Below are 14,036 nucleotides of genomic sequence, written 5' to 3'. Positions count from 1 at the left end.
ACTGAAGAAAATTGATATGCCAACTTCGATCTAAAATACAGAAGATAAAGGCCTATTTGAAGGATATTTTTTCCTTCAGAAAGAGGAAATCCCTTGATTTAACCTAGAAGTAAAATAAATGGACCTTTTGGAATCCAGAAAAGATCATCTTTATTTTTAAGTGTATAATAAAAGAAATAACAGTGGACATAATTTGAATATAAATTTGAAAAAAGTGTTTCAATATTTGTAGCTTGGTAATATTTTCATATAACTAAAGATGTGTTATTATAATAAAAAAAACATTGAAGACATTATTTTCCACACCTTTCCCAAGATGAAAACACTGAACGGATTACACTCCATCTAACTGAGGCACTTAGACTCTGATCCCCAGATTCTTATGCACATACTTAATGCATGGAATTTATTGCAGAATCAGGGCCCAAGTCAGTGGTAGAGTGTCAAGCACTAGACCACACTATCTTCTACTCTTCGTATTATTTAAGTATAATTTTTATTTTCTCTTTTTTTACAGGGAAAAAAATAATAAGACCTTTGAAATTTCTAAAACAAGCATTCAATTTATACGTAGTCCGTTATTTCTTTAATAGAAATAACATGCACACAACTTGTCACCCCCATGGAGTTTCCGAAATACTTAAATTTAAACGCACTGCATTAGATAAAACAATAAAACAAGTTTATTAACCATAAAGAGAGAGATTTTATGAGTACAAGTAATGATGCTTAAAAGTCAGAAATGGTATGTGATGGGGTGAACTAGGTCTGAAGGCCCCATGCTGGAGGCATCACAGCCCTGCCTCACCTCACCCAAGAAAAAAGCAGAGGAGAAGTTCTCCAGGTGTCCTAGATTGGTTTCAGGGAAAGCAGCCAATCAGAGGGGCTGCTGGAGAGGCCAATCAGAAGCGAAGAGGGCCATATAAAAGGAAGCAGCAGAAGCAGATCTATCAGTTGCTGCCTGAGCTGGAAGAGAGAGGATTGGGTTCCTGGGTGTTTGAAAGGGCAGCAGGTCCATGGATAACTCAGTATGGGCAGGGACCGTGAAAGCTAAGGAGTTCCTGGCTAGCTGCTAGGACTGAGCCCAGGGAGGGCTGCAGGAAGACAGTGTCTCCAGGGAGAAAGCCCTGGGGTATGGCCCCATATCAGAGCTGGGAGAAGTTAAAGACCATATACTCTGGAAGGGTTTTTTTCTGTTACACCTACAGACAGTGTGTGTGACATGGATGGAAGGCTGTCGCTGTTGATATGTTGAAGAAACCATCGACGAAGGGGGCACTTGCGAGAGGTAGGGGCCACCCCGTTAACACAAATTGAGACAGTGCAGGCACATGCACTCAACCCAGCAGGGTGCTTGTGAGAGCTGGGCGCTATCCCCATTACATGTTTACAAGAAAATAAAGTTAATGCACTATTGGTGTGTAACTTAACCTATATTGGATTCAAGCAAAGTTTCTTACTATCTGTTTTAGCAGTCTTACTGATCAAACCCTCTAGCTCAGGACCACTTCTCCCAGAATCCATTGAAGGCTTACTCTGCACTTGAAGAAACAGAGGATCAATGAAGGGTGGGTACATTGGGGTGTTTATCCCTCCTTTTTATAGCGTCTTTCCCATTTGAAAAATATTTCCAGCTGAATAACAGGAGACAAAAATTCTATGTGGAAAGAAGCTTTTTTGTCACTTGTTTGAGCTTCCTTTGTCTCCCCTTCCTGGTTGATGACTCTGTTTACTGCTTAAATGCAAATTAAACAGATCATACATTCTTTTCTTTAAGACAGACCTGTTTGCCAACCTCAATTTGGAACATATGTTAATAACATCATACAGTGGAATCTTGTAACTTTATCAGCATGATACTGATCAGCAAACTATCAGTTTTCAATGATACTTTACAAGACATACATTGTGCAAAGATTATTTCAATAGTGTGTAGGGTGTGAATACAGGGGTACATTCTATCACACTCAGATCCTGCAAATACTTACATGTTCAACTTTACGACTGACTACTTAAGGTAGTAAATTTAAGCACATGGGTATATGTTAGAATCATAGAATATTAGGGTTGGAAGGGACCTCAGAAGGTCATTTAGTCCAATACCCTGCTCAAAGCAGGACCAACCTCAACTAAATCATGTTTGCAGGACTTGAGACAAAGTGCAAAGATAAGACCAGCAATGAGAGGCAGCGACTCTTAACATGTAAACAGCACAGGAAAAATAACGAATAAATGAGGTGTACAGTAAATGTTAACAAGGATATGTACAATATGTTTATTTCTACTGTAAATGTTTATCTCTATGATTATTTTCTTACTTTGCTTCCTCAAGTCTCCTTCCTGCTCTCACCTGTGCACTTTGTTTATTCTATAAGCAGCCACCTGTGTGAATTTGGATTATTATTATTCTGGTTGTGTGAATTCAGTAGGACTAAGTCTGGGAAGCGGTTTACAAACTGAACCTACAAGTTGGAAGGGTGGAGTTGAAAGTGAGAACACCCTGGGAGATTTAAGTTTGATTGACTTGAAAGTCAAAGAAAACCCTTTATCTTCTTTCTCAGATCAAAGACAAATATCCCCTTCCGACCTTGAATAAATCGAGGGAAGTTGGCTTTAAATTGAATGAACAACTGCAGACCACTTTTACCAGCCTTCCTCCAGAATGGGCGGAACTTCAGAAATCCACTCAACCATGAAGAACCCTATGCTGTGTTTAGGTGGGTATGAAGTTCAGTGTGAATACTTTATTGAGCTCCAGTTATTGCATATCAGGAGTTTAAGAATATAACCTTTAGCATAGAGCAGAACTATAGTTCTCTTTTTTATGTATTCTACTTACATAATACTAGGTAGTTTGTATAACATCTGTCAACCCTGGCCTGATGAATCATTTTCTAAACAGGTTCCTGTAATGTCTATGGGTTTTTGCTGGGTGAATGCTTTTCATTGTCGTTGACCAGTGACCAGTAGGTCTCTGTACCACATCATGAGGGAATATTACCTATACTTTGGGGCATATTTTGTCTAGGAAAATTGTATTTTGTATTACCATAGTGTCGTGGAAAAGAATCACACTGCTACATTTTAGAGTTGGATCGGGTGCAGCTTTAATTGTGACACACACAATCACATAACCATAGCTATGGGGAATATTATAGCCATAGGGAAAACCCAGGTGGCTATAGGGAAGTCAAGCAGCATGTCTGGATGCTGGGCAAATGTACTTCACCTGGCTACCAGATACAAAAGCCTTATATAGGGGTTGCTTAGGTTCATTTACATGTTGATCGTATAGTGGAATTTGATTAACAGTTTATACTTAACAGGAAAGACAATCACAATGCACAGTGGGGCACACCAGATGCCCTCGCAGGAACGCCCAATGAGTCACTTGAGTATACAATGTAGTTTTCAGGGATCCTGGTTAACTCCCGAAGATGGGTGGTGACACAATACTTGTTCAAATGCTAATTTCTATGGAGTAAGTTTCTGTGGGGCCAGTAAGACAAAGGGGGGCAGGTACCGGTACTTATCAGGTGAAGTCTGTTCAGACTTCAATAAGGCTTAAGGCTCATAACAGAGACTTGCCTCTCGGGTGTGGTTCAGAGACCTCTTGTGGGGTTTTAACATCTTTATCCTAATTTCAGTTGAGGCATTCTGTTAATGGCTTAGCCTGGGCCTTCTATTTCAGTTTCAGACCAGGCATTCTATTAATCAATTTTATGATTAATTCTTTGATTCCACAATAGCTATTGGAAACTTTCAGTAAACATGTTTTAAAATGTGCTACCTGTGTACAGAAGAGATGATTTTAATGACTCATTATTTTTTATAAATACTGAAATATATATTCTCCCTTTGGTAAGATGCAAAACCAGCATGCATATAACTTTGTTGACCTTCTTGCATGAGGCTAGAGGAAGAATTAGTCCCAAGTGAGATGAAATACCCGGGCCTAAATGAATGATTTATTTGTGAGTGATTTTTTTTTTTTTGTATTTCAATCAACATAAGCAACATCTCAAAACAAAAATGTGCCATCCAACCAAGAGAGTGTCTTATAAAGGAAATAAAAATCCATTCTATAAATATAGCTGTTCTCCAGTCTAGTACTATTATAGCTATTGGTGAGAGTCCTATACTGTAGGTTATTATAATAGTCTCTCATCTGAAAGAGAATTATCCGGTCTCATTGCAATTTGTGGGATAACTTGCTTCTTCATCCATTTATTCATATTAACTTAGAAACACTGTAATAGTAACAATGGAAATGGTAAAATAATTCTTTGTGCTTCCACAGAGCCTTTTATCCAATGATGTTAAAGTTTTTAATGAAAACCTTAAGTCTCACAATGCCTTTATCAGATAGGAAAATATTATATTGTTTTTCATATAGGTAAACTGAAGAACAGAGAAAGAGTAAGCAATTTATGCAATTTTATGCAACAAGCTGGAGCAAAGGCAGGAATGGACTGTAACTACTGACTCCTTGTCCCGTGCTTTAACCACTGGAAACACTACTCTGTACTTAGTTATGCTAAAAGGTCTCACAATTATCTAACTCACCAATGGAAATACACTTATGATAATATATAGGTTAGGAAAAAGTGCATATATTTCAAAAGTTACTATTTTCTGCCATGAATTAGTGTAATTTCTTTCTCTATTAACCTGCAGTCCCTTTTTGTTTTTCTCAAACTCTCCAACCATTGGCAGAATAAACTGAGCATGTTATATATAGTGTTATTCAAAGCTTCCTTCTGTATAGCTAATAGTTATCCTGCCCAAGCTGATAGTCTTTCAACAAGATTTCTTACAGTAGGGTGTAATATGTCTATTGGCTCTGGCTCTGAAAATGAATAGTTATTCTTGATGAGTAAGGCTCTGTAGCGTCACTATTGATGTTCATTAGAGTCAAAGTACTTATCAGTAATCTCAGTGCTAGCTACACCAATGGTATCCTCTCAGAGATTTTTTCATAATGATGGTACAGCTTGTTTTCTAGCTTGTAGCACTTTTGGAAATTCTACGGACAAACTGTCATTTATTAGGTAATTTTAAAATATGTTAATTAAAAGTGGCAATAAGGGCCAAATTCTGCTCTCATTTAACCAGTGTAATTCCAGAGTAGATCCACTGATTTTAGTGGAGTTGCTTCATAATTACACTAATGGAACAAAGCACCAAAATGTAAAATTTAAGGCCAGAAGGGACCACCAGATTATATAGTGTGGTCTCCTTTATATCCCAGGCCATCACCAGCACCCGGTGCCTCTATGCTAAACTGAACAACTGAAATTAGATGAAGTTATTACAGCACTCAGCAGACAAAGCTATTATGCCACAGACAGATAACAGGAAGGACTGAGGGGCACCAAAGTGTGAGGCCCCTGCAGTGGCAGGGAATTGATTAAGTGAGATTTGCATTTTTACCTTGATAGTTTCTTGGTTGCTTATATAAAAACCCCCACATGGGTTGTCATCAGAGATTGAGCTCTTAACATTCAGCATCAAAAGCTGAAATTTAAGATAAAGGAGTAACTCCATTCAAAGAGAGATCCTACCCATTATGTAGACTAGCCACTAGAGGGGGACATAACACATTTAGGCTCTGATCCTCACAATATTTACAGATGTGCTTAACTCTGCATGATGAGTAATTCTACTAACTTCCCCACAAACAGTATGCATGGAGTTAATTCCCTACTAATCTATTCTACTTCACTGAGGCTACTTATAGTGTGTAAAGATGAGCACATGAGTAAGTCTTTGCAGGATTTAATCTTTAGCCAGTGTGGTACACTAAGGCAAAAATTTCATTCTCCAACACTGCATGTAATATTTGTTTGACAGGCATGAATCACAATTTGTACAGAATTACGTTTGTGGCTCTGGGCTTATTGCCGGTAGAGAGAGAAGGAAAGTTTAGTCAACGTTTAAAAAGATAATAGTCAGTGTGATCCCAGGAATTCTAGAACAGTGAACCTTAGTTCAGTACCAGGAAAATAGTTGAGAAAACCATAAGATATAACAAAAAAGGCACTTATATGTATAATAATGAGAGGGACAAACCAGCATCACTTCTGTAAAGGTAAATCATATCTGTTTAACTTCTAAGAATTGTTAAGAGGTTTAGCAGACTAGAGGATAAAAAGGAATGGGTTGATATAATTTATTTAGACTTTCAAAAACCTTTTGATAAAGTCCTCCACATGAAGCTCTTAGGAAGCTAGATAACTAGATAACCTCTACTCAGTGGGAGAGTTCTGTCATGTATTCATTGTTTAAAATATAAGAAGTAGAGAGGGCTAATTCTCAGTTTAGAAAGAAGTTAAGAGTGGGGTGACTGAAAGCTCCTTACTGTGATTGATGTTGTTATGTTAACTATCTGGAAGAGGGGTGAATAGCAAGACCTCAACATTTTTTCATTACACCAAATTATTTAGGTTAGGCATGCTTAGGAAAAACTATGAGGAACTCCAGGAGAAGGTAATAGCCCTAGGTAATAAAATGTCAGATTAAATTCAGTTAGGCAAGTGCATGGTAATGAAAATGTAAATCATTTGTACATGCTGGATTCTAAATTAGTTGAAGTGGAAACTGCATGATACTATATTGGATTATTTGAGAAACAGTACTGTGATCATGTAATTAAAGACTCTGGTAGAGCGTAAGCACAAAGGAGAAGAGTTACTTTGAATTGCATATTCAATCTAATTTTTTTTGCATTTACTGACTTTTGATCATTTACTGTTGTGATCATGCAGGCTATTCCTGATGGGCCCTATACAGTCACAAAGGTCCACCCATAAGGAATAGCTGGCAGGATCAGGGCCTATATTTGTAAACTTAAAACTGTAAAAATAAGTTTTTGTATATTAATGTAACTTTTTTTCAAGGGAGGGGGAGAAGTATAGAAAACCCAGAGATATTAAAGTCATGGAGCTCACAAAGCTCCCTTTTCCTTAGCAGACCTGCAAAGCTCATTAAGAATTCTCAGTAGACTTTCAGAGTTATGCAGGAAACTGACTACCTCCAAGATAAAGGTTCAATACTCATTCTGTTTCTGAATAAAAATCTTTTTATATAGGAAAATGTTTCTGCATTGGAAATGTTCTTTGTGGGCATTAGCTATCATGCTAACTGGCTGCAATAAAAACATTTCAGAGCTTCCAACATCAGAAAAATTACTTCCATGTACTCACAAAAATAAGCTAATGAACACTTCTGATATAGATTTTTTTAAAAATTCTTTATCAGCAAAGCTTAGTCCTCTGTAAATATTAGCCAGCTTTAAGTTTCAAATTGTAAAGTTGCATGAGGAGAAAATCATCTTACACATGTACTTTGTAATGGGAAAGCATTCTTTTTCATCTTACACAATTCAAAAACAGCTAAATGTGTATCATTGAATGTTTTAAAAAAATCACTTCTAGACTGAAACCAACCATGAAAAATTTCAGTCCAAATTATGAAGAGCCATATTGTTCAATCATATTTAAGTAGAACTTGTCTTCAGGAAAATTCTGCTGAAAATGGTTGGCAGAATATGGATTGAAAATTTCAGAAAACTGTGTGTTATAATGAAAATCCTGATGTAACTTCATTTATAGTAGGTGATATCATGAATCTGCTAAGATACTAGTGAGAGAGTCTTAGACTCATTTACAGTAAGAATGTTTTCCAAACTTAGCGTAATTGTACATTTGACCCTATGTCTTGTGTGAGCACTCTCCTAGTACATAGGATAGCTCTTCTGGGAGACTTGTCTGAGAATGCAGTTTAAAATACATTTATAATCTTGTCTATGGAATTATATTAGCTTTTTACAAGCATACTAGTATAAACACATCTATATATAATGTAGACATATGTTTACTCATACATTTTACAACTTAACACATTTTGTGAAAGAAGAAATGTTGCTGAAATTACCTATTTTGGTTCATCTACTAGTTCATTTACTGGCCTCAAACTGTGCACAGAATTTCCAGTATAATATGCTGGAGTTCCTGACTGGATCAAGACAGTATACAGGAAAATATTACTTGGATGTATCTAGGTTTTAAAAATGGAGAAGAGTCGAAGAATTTGAAAATCTACCACAGCGAAACATAAATAAATAATGAAAAGATATAAGCTAGTTAAAAAAACATCAGACAGTTGCTTATGTATTCCCTTTGAATTTTCATTTGCAGTTGCTGGGATATATGACTTCTCTAGGTTGTTCTCTACCTGCCATTTATTTATATAAAAACAATCCATAAACTTAAACTCAAAGCTTTGCCTTTTTGGCCCGACGACCCTACATTTATATTTTCCTCTTACATTAAATAAATTTAATCTACTAATATCAAATATAAATACTACAGAGGTGAGTACTATAGAGTTGCTACAAAATAATAAACTATAAAGCAGTCAAATTAGGATTGAATGATGTTTACCAGGCAGTAATTTCAGCAGTGTTTGGATATCCAGATACCTTTAAAAAAATCTTTGGGCATGAGACAATTATGCACAATGTAGCCACCACTGAACTACCGCTGTGTGATTTTTAGAAGATGTCTTCTTGTGTAAAATCCCTGAATCCCAGAACTCCAGAGGAAAGAAATGCATTTCAATTTGTAAGCAGAGTAAGAAGATAACATAAAAAGATTCACACCATCAATACCCATGGTAAATTCATTTCCCTCTTGCTGACCTGATTCATCAACAGATGATACAGAACAGCAGAGGAAGTGAAGAAAAATAATAGTGATACTATTAAGTACTAAGATCCAAAAAGTAGAGCTGAAAAAGAGGAAAGACCATTGGTGTGACTGCATTGAAACAAGAGGTGAACTACTGGAGAAAAATTACTAATACAAAATCACAATGATCACAATTACAGAGAGGAATTCATAAAAATGTAGGGAACTTTTGTTATAAAATATGGTATAGAGATGCAGGATTTTTTAAAACTATTCTCCTTTGAGTGATTGTGCACATATACATTCCACTGCAGGTGTATGTGTTCCCAACGCACCCAAGTTGAAGACTTTTACTAGCAGTATCACTAGGCGGCTCACACATCCCTGATCATCTTATGCTTTCAGGTGAGGGCATAAAAGGGGCATGCCTTCCCACTGCCCGTGGTGAGAGCTGGAGCTCTCTGTAGCATTTGCTTTGGTTAGCCAGCATCTTATAGATTTTAGCGTGTATAGTTAGTAGTATTTAGTAACAATTTAGTTAGTAAGTTATAGTTTGGTAGTTACCTGGAGGTTTTTAGTATTGAAAAAAATCCCCATGTTTTAAATAGTGTGCCCATGCAGGGCTGTTAGTGTTATCTCTTTCACAGACAGGCACAAGAACTGCTTGATTTGTCTGGGTGAGGGCCATGTGTGGGACAAAAGCCCTATTCGTACCTCCTTCCCCACCAGGGCTAAAAAACAGAGGGACTTCCATCTGAAAGTTCACTTCATGAAATAGGCAATGCTTCCTGCATTGGAGCCAAGCCCTGACCCTCAGGCAGGCGACTCACTATCAAACAGGAGTGCCCTTCCAGCTGCTTCTGATTCAAAGCACAAATTTGATGACAAATGTCACACTTTGCCATCACTGTCAGCCTTGTCGAAGTGCTTCAAGCATTACGAAGCTGACAATGTCTTGGACTTCTCCCAGAAAGTCTTCTGGTAAATCATCTGTTACTAGTTTGAGGCTTCACTAATCCACATGTTCACCGGTCTCATCTGAGGCATTAGTGTCAGCTCTGGCTCCTTTGGGGCTGTGAAGACCAGTGTCTTCACCTGGGCCGGGTCTGTCTTTCTCCTTTCAGCAGACCGAGTCTACCAGGACTCCATTGGCACTGAAACGCTTACCTGAAGTCCCCTCTGCTTCACAGGCCTTGTTGGCAAAGGATCTTTTTTGCCTTTCCCTACTGGACCCTCTTTTGCTACAACTGATGCCAATGTCCTCAGGTCTCTTGATGCACCTGGCACTGTTTGTGTGCTCAGGAGCGTCAGCATCATTTGTTGCCAGCTCAGATAGCATTGTCTCTCCAACAAATTATGCTAGCAGGAATCATTTTGTCTGACTGTCCCTTTCCTTGGAGCCCAATGTGTCTCCTGTCCCCAGATCACCTAGAACCCCCATGAGAACTGCTTCTCCCTATTCTGAGGAGAGGTTTATCTTTCTGAGGAGAAGTTTATCTTTCTTCCTGAGACTCTGAAAGGGAGGAACAGTATTGTCCATGGCCTTCCTAGTTTTGGGCTGCTCTGAGAGACTCTCGACCCCCTTCACAGGCACTGTCTTGGAGGAAGTCCCCTCCTCCAGTGCAGGAAACCTTGGCTCTGGCTGTGAGATATTACACTATTAGAAACAGCAGTGTAGATGTGGAAGGCACTGCTTGTGTGTGTCGAGTTTGGTATATACCCTGGTGGTTCAGGCATGTAGAGTACTCCTACTCTACTCACCTAAGCTATTTCTCACCATCTCTGCTGCTGTTTATACCCATGCTAGCTTGTCAAGATCTCCTTGACCAACCCCAGCCACTTCATCGACGGGGAGGCCTGTCTGGTGAGAATGCTGCAACCTCCAACCAATCATTTTGACTTTTTGACTGAGGGCTAACTCTATACCCTCCCTTTGGATTATGGGATTTCCTCTTTCACTGTACTTGGGAAGGCACTACATCACAAACAAGTGCAGTAAAGGAGGGGTATGTTATTTACCTCCCTCCCTTTTCCCAATCCACCTTTCCTATTTCTTTTCAAGAACCTTTCTCATAAGACTGTAGTATTTCAAGAAATACAGTTTCTTTTAGAATTGGGAGCAATAGAAGACTAGAATACCAACACCAAGAAAAAGGCTTCCATTCTCACTACTTCCTGGTCCCAAAGAAATCTGGTGGCCTTCACCCCATTTTAGAGCTAAGAAAGTGCATTCCTGGACTCTGGGACTACACTAACTACTGATATCAAACCATGAGTAGGGAGTAGCAGAGGCCAAAGTTGGGAAATGACAAGTTAAAGGGACATTTGCCTGTCAGAAGTTCATGCTAGTGGGCTGGGAACTAAGTTAAAGGATACTGCCAAAGGTACCATGTGGGTGGGTATTTTACTTATTGTTTGTGTATCTGTATTGTTGATTTATTGTTTTCCCAAGTTGATACTATGTTCTCTTGCCCCCCAGTGAAGTTTACCCTTGTTTAATATACTGAGTCAGTGCTTGTGAGTAGTGAAATATTGCTTTATTAAAGGTGTCCAGGGAAGGTATTTAGTTTTTTTCTGGGTGGGGGCTTGAGCCAGAAGTGTTTGTTAATTTTAAGAGGAACCCCTATATATTTGAACCCGGCCCTTGTTGCTGCTGACAACACCTGCCAGAAGGATTACACATGTACCAAAATAAAATAAAATTAAATTAAATTAAAAAAAGCAATGTGTTGCTCTTTTTTTTCTTTTAAATGAAGACTGCTGTGGTAAGATGTGCATAGATTCCTGACACTGAGCCATTACAGCAATACAGAGTATGCAGAAAAGGAGTCTTTTTCGTATTGCATAACTTATTTTTCTATGCGTGTATGGGAAATGGAGCTCAGTTTGTATCTAAAACAATTCCAGTATGTCTTATATCAAGTAAAGTTGCCAACACTGTAAGCGTATTCTTTGGCTGTTGTTTAGAAACACATAACATGCCATTCTTTTTTTTCACATGCTGCTTAATCTTGTGCAATTTGCCAGAACACTGTAGAAATAGGGATGTAGGTATCACATTACAAGCATGGGAATGACTGAGCTGAAGAGAAGATGTCATGTTAGTATGGGAGTGACTATGCTAATATCTGTGTTTAAGCCCCTGAGCATGCCCTGTGTGATGTTTCCAAAAGTTTAAGCAGTGTCTGGCGGAGCTGAATGTTCATGCAGTTAATAAAAGTTCTTTGTCTCTCCTGACTGCCTTGAGTGCTTATTAAACATTACACATTTTATTTTAAGCTTGAGGTTTTCACATGTTGGAAGTTCCAGGCTCAGAACAAAGGAATGGACAGTATGTTGCTGAATATAAGCTAGAAAGGGAAGTTATTGTTCTTGTTGCCAGGCCTTAAGATAACATGGGCAATTTAGCTGCAATATTTTCCCTTTTTGAGATAGGCAGTTAAGAAATGCATACTGAGGACAACTTCGGTTTATGCCAGACTCACCTATCAGATATTGCTTGGAGAAAAGTCAACTCCGTTTCTAACCAAATAGGAAATGCAGCTGCTATAATTTTCATTTTAATAGAAGTACTTATATGGTCCTATTCTGCAACCCTTACACTCAGTAGCATTTATTCACCAGAGTTTTCCTATTGGAGCTTATGCCACTAAATATGTAAGTTCTACTCTATGTGAGTAAGAGTTACAGAACAGGATCTTGATGAATAAAACCTCACAGCACTACTGTGACGTAGGTACAAACTGTGTTACTCCAGTTTTATAGATGGAAAAACTGAGCAACAGAGGTGAAGGGACTTGCCTAATGACACAGAAAGTCTGTGACAGAGCCAGGAAGTGAATCCAAATAGCCTATCTCCTGCTCCTGTGCTGTTGCCATGAGACCATCCTTCCTCTCTAGTTAAAGAATCACTTTTTATAGTGCTCACAGACAGTAAAATCATTGACATGTTTGAGATAAAATGCATGTTGTTAGCATTATGTATTTCTTATGTCAACATCAGAACCAAAGTCTGAAACAATACAATTAAAAGAGAGTGCTCTTCACAATGATGCTTGGGCACTTTTGCCTTCTAAATGTAAAAACTATTAAAAGCCTCTCTTTTCTTTGTTAGTTCCAGGTATCATTAAAAATATATTATCAGAAGTAGAAGGCCAGGCCACCCTACTTACTTGCTTCCATTTTCAGACCAAGTGCCTCTTATGAATCATGCGTTATTTCCTTTTACCACAACTCAGAATTAGTAATAATTGCTCATGGAGGTAATCTTCTGCACCAGAATGGAGGGGAGGGGGGTGTGTGGCAAAATCGGTATTTTATACCAGTTGTTCAAGTTGCCTGAGGCATTAGACTGTCCCATTTGTGGGGAGTGATGGGGTTGCAAAAGCTTTCACGGGGAAATAATTAGCAGCCACCAGTTACACCAACTCTTTTGGTTATGGCTGCATACTTCTAACTATCCAACAGGATAGAAACTCTTAATGCAGTTGCTGTCACAGACCTACACATGTGACAGACTTTATCTTGAAGGCAAAGCTTTATAAGTAATTTTAGGAGCTATAACACTAGCATATGGTACAACAATTTAAAAGAGACAAGCAGGATCATTGTTTTGGTACAAACTTCACAGATAAGAATAGCAGAAGCAATAAAACTAATGAAAGGTGTAGAGCCTTATGGAAAGATTTACAGATAAAATGGATTTGACAAAGCTAGTCAGCCTAAAAAAACAACAACCCACAAATTAAACAGTGGAACAGCTTTTCCTTAAAATGTAATGATCAAGGCAAACAGATGAATGTAGGAGGCATAAGATAAATCAGCTATTAACACCTCTTTAAAAATCACTTATTTTTTAAAAGGGATAAAAGGGCTTAGTGCTTTTTTTTTTTATAAAAGTTTTGGGCTTTTCATCTTCTTAGAAGAAATTATCTGAAAATAAAGAGTGTCTCTTGGTTCTATATTTTATTTATTTATAAAAATGAAACACCTGTTGCCCAAAGCTGTGGACAGATTTACATAATCAAAAACATTATGTCAACATTTAATATTATGCTGACAGCAATTGGAATTTTGAACAGATTATTCTCATTCTAATTTCTAACATACACAAGAAGAGGATTCAGTCACCATCAGCTACATTCCTTTGGTGACATGTAACCTCAAATCCAAACTCACCTCAGGGGGGGAAAAAAACCTGAATGAAGAGATGGGGATTGTAACAGATCTTGAAAGTCAACAAATTCAACCAGTACAACCAGTAAGTGGAAAGTGGTCCATCGCTGAGGTTCCTCTGTTTAAAAACACCCTGTTCTCTGCATCCCAAAGTCTGAAATTTGGGATGAG

The 14,036-nt window shown here is 38.0% G+C and overlaps 1 long non-coding RNA gene across 2 annotated transcripts in view; it reads left to right on the top strand.

Moving 5' to 3' along the window:
- LOC137155280 (uncharacterized) overlaps positions 1-14,036 on the top strand; it is a 95,822-nt gene that overhangs the window by 15,984 nt on the left and 65,802 nt on the right. Inside the window, exons 1-2 of one of the 2 annotated variants that reach the window (XR_010920400.1) lie at positions 1,316-1,568; positions 2,562-2,717. This is a non-coding gene — a long non-coding RNA (uncharacterized lncRNA). Of the gene's footprint in view, positions 1-1,315; positions 1,569-2,561; positions 2,718-14,036 lie in introns of those variants that run through there. The other variant, XR_010920399.1, reaches the window with a different exon arrangement.

Source organism: Emydura macquarii, unplaced genomic scaffold, assembly GCF_026122565.2.
Source record: "Emydura macquarii macquarii isolate MOO-44397 ecotype Brisbane River unplaced genomic scaffold, CSIRO-AGI_Emac_v2 contig_1348, whole genome shotgun sequence".
Classification (NCBI taxonomy): domain Eukaryota; kingdom Metazoa; phylum Chordata; order Testudines; family Chelidae; genus Emydura; species Emydura macquarii.
The sequence above is the reverse complement of the archived record's forward strand: the minus strand, read 5'-3'. Positions and strand labels throughout refer to the sequence as shown.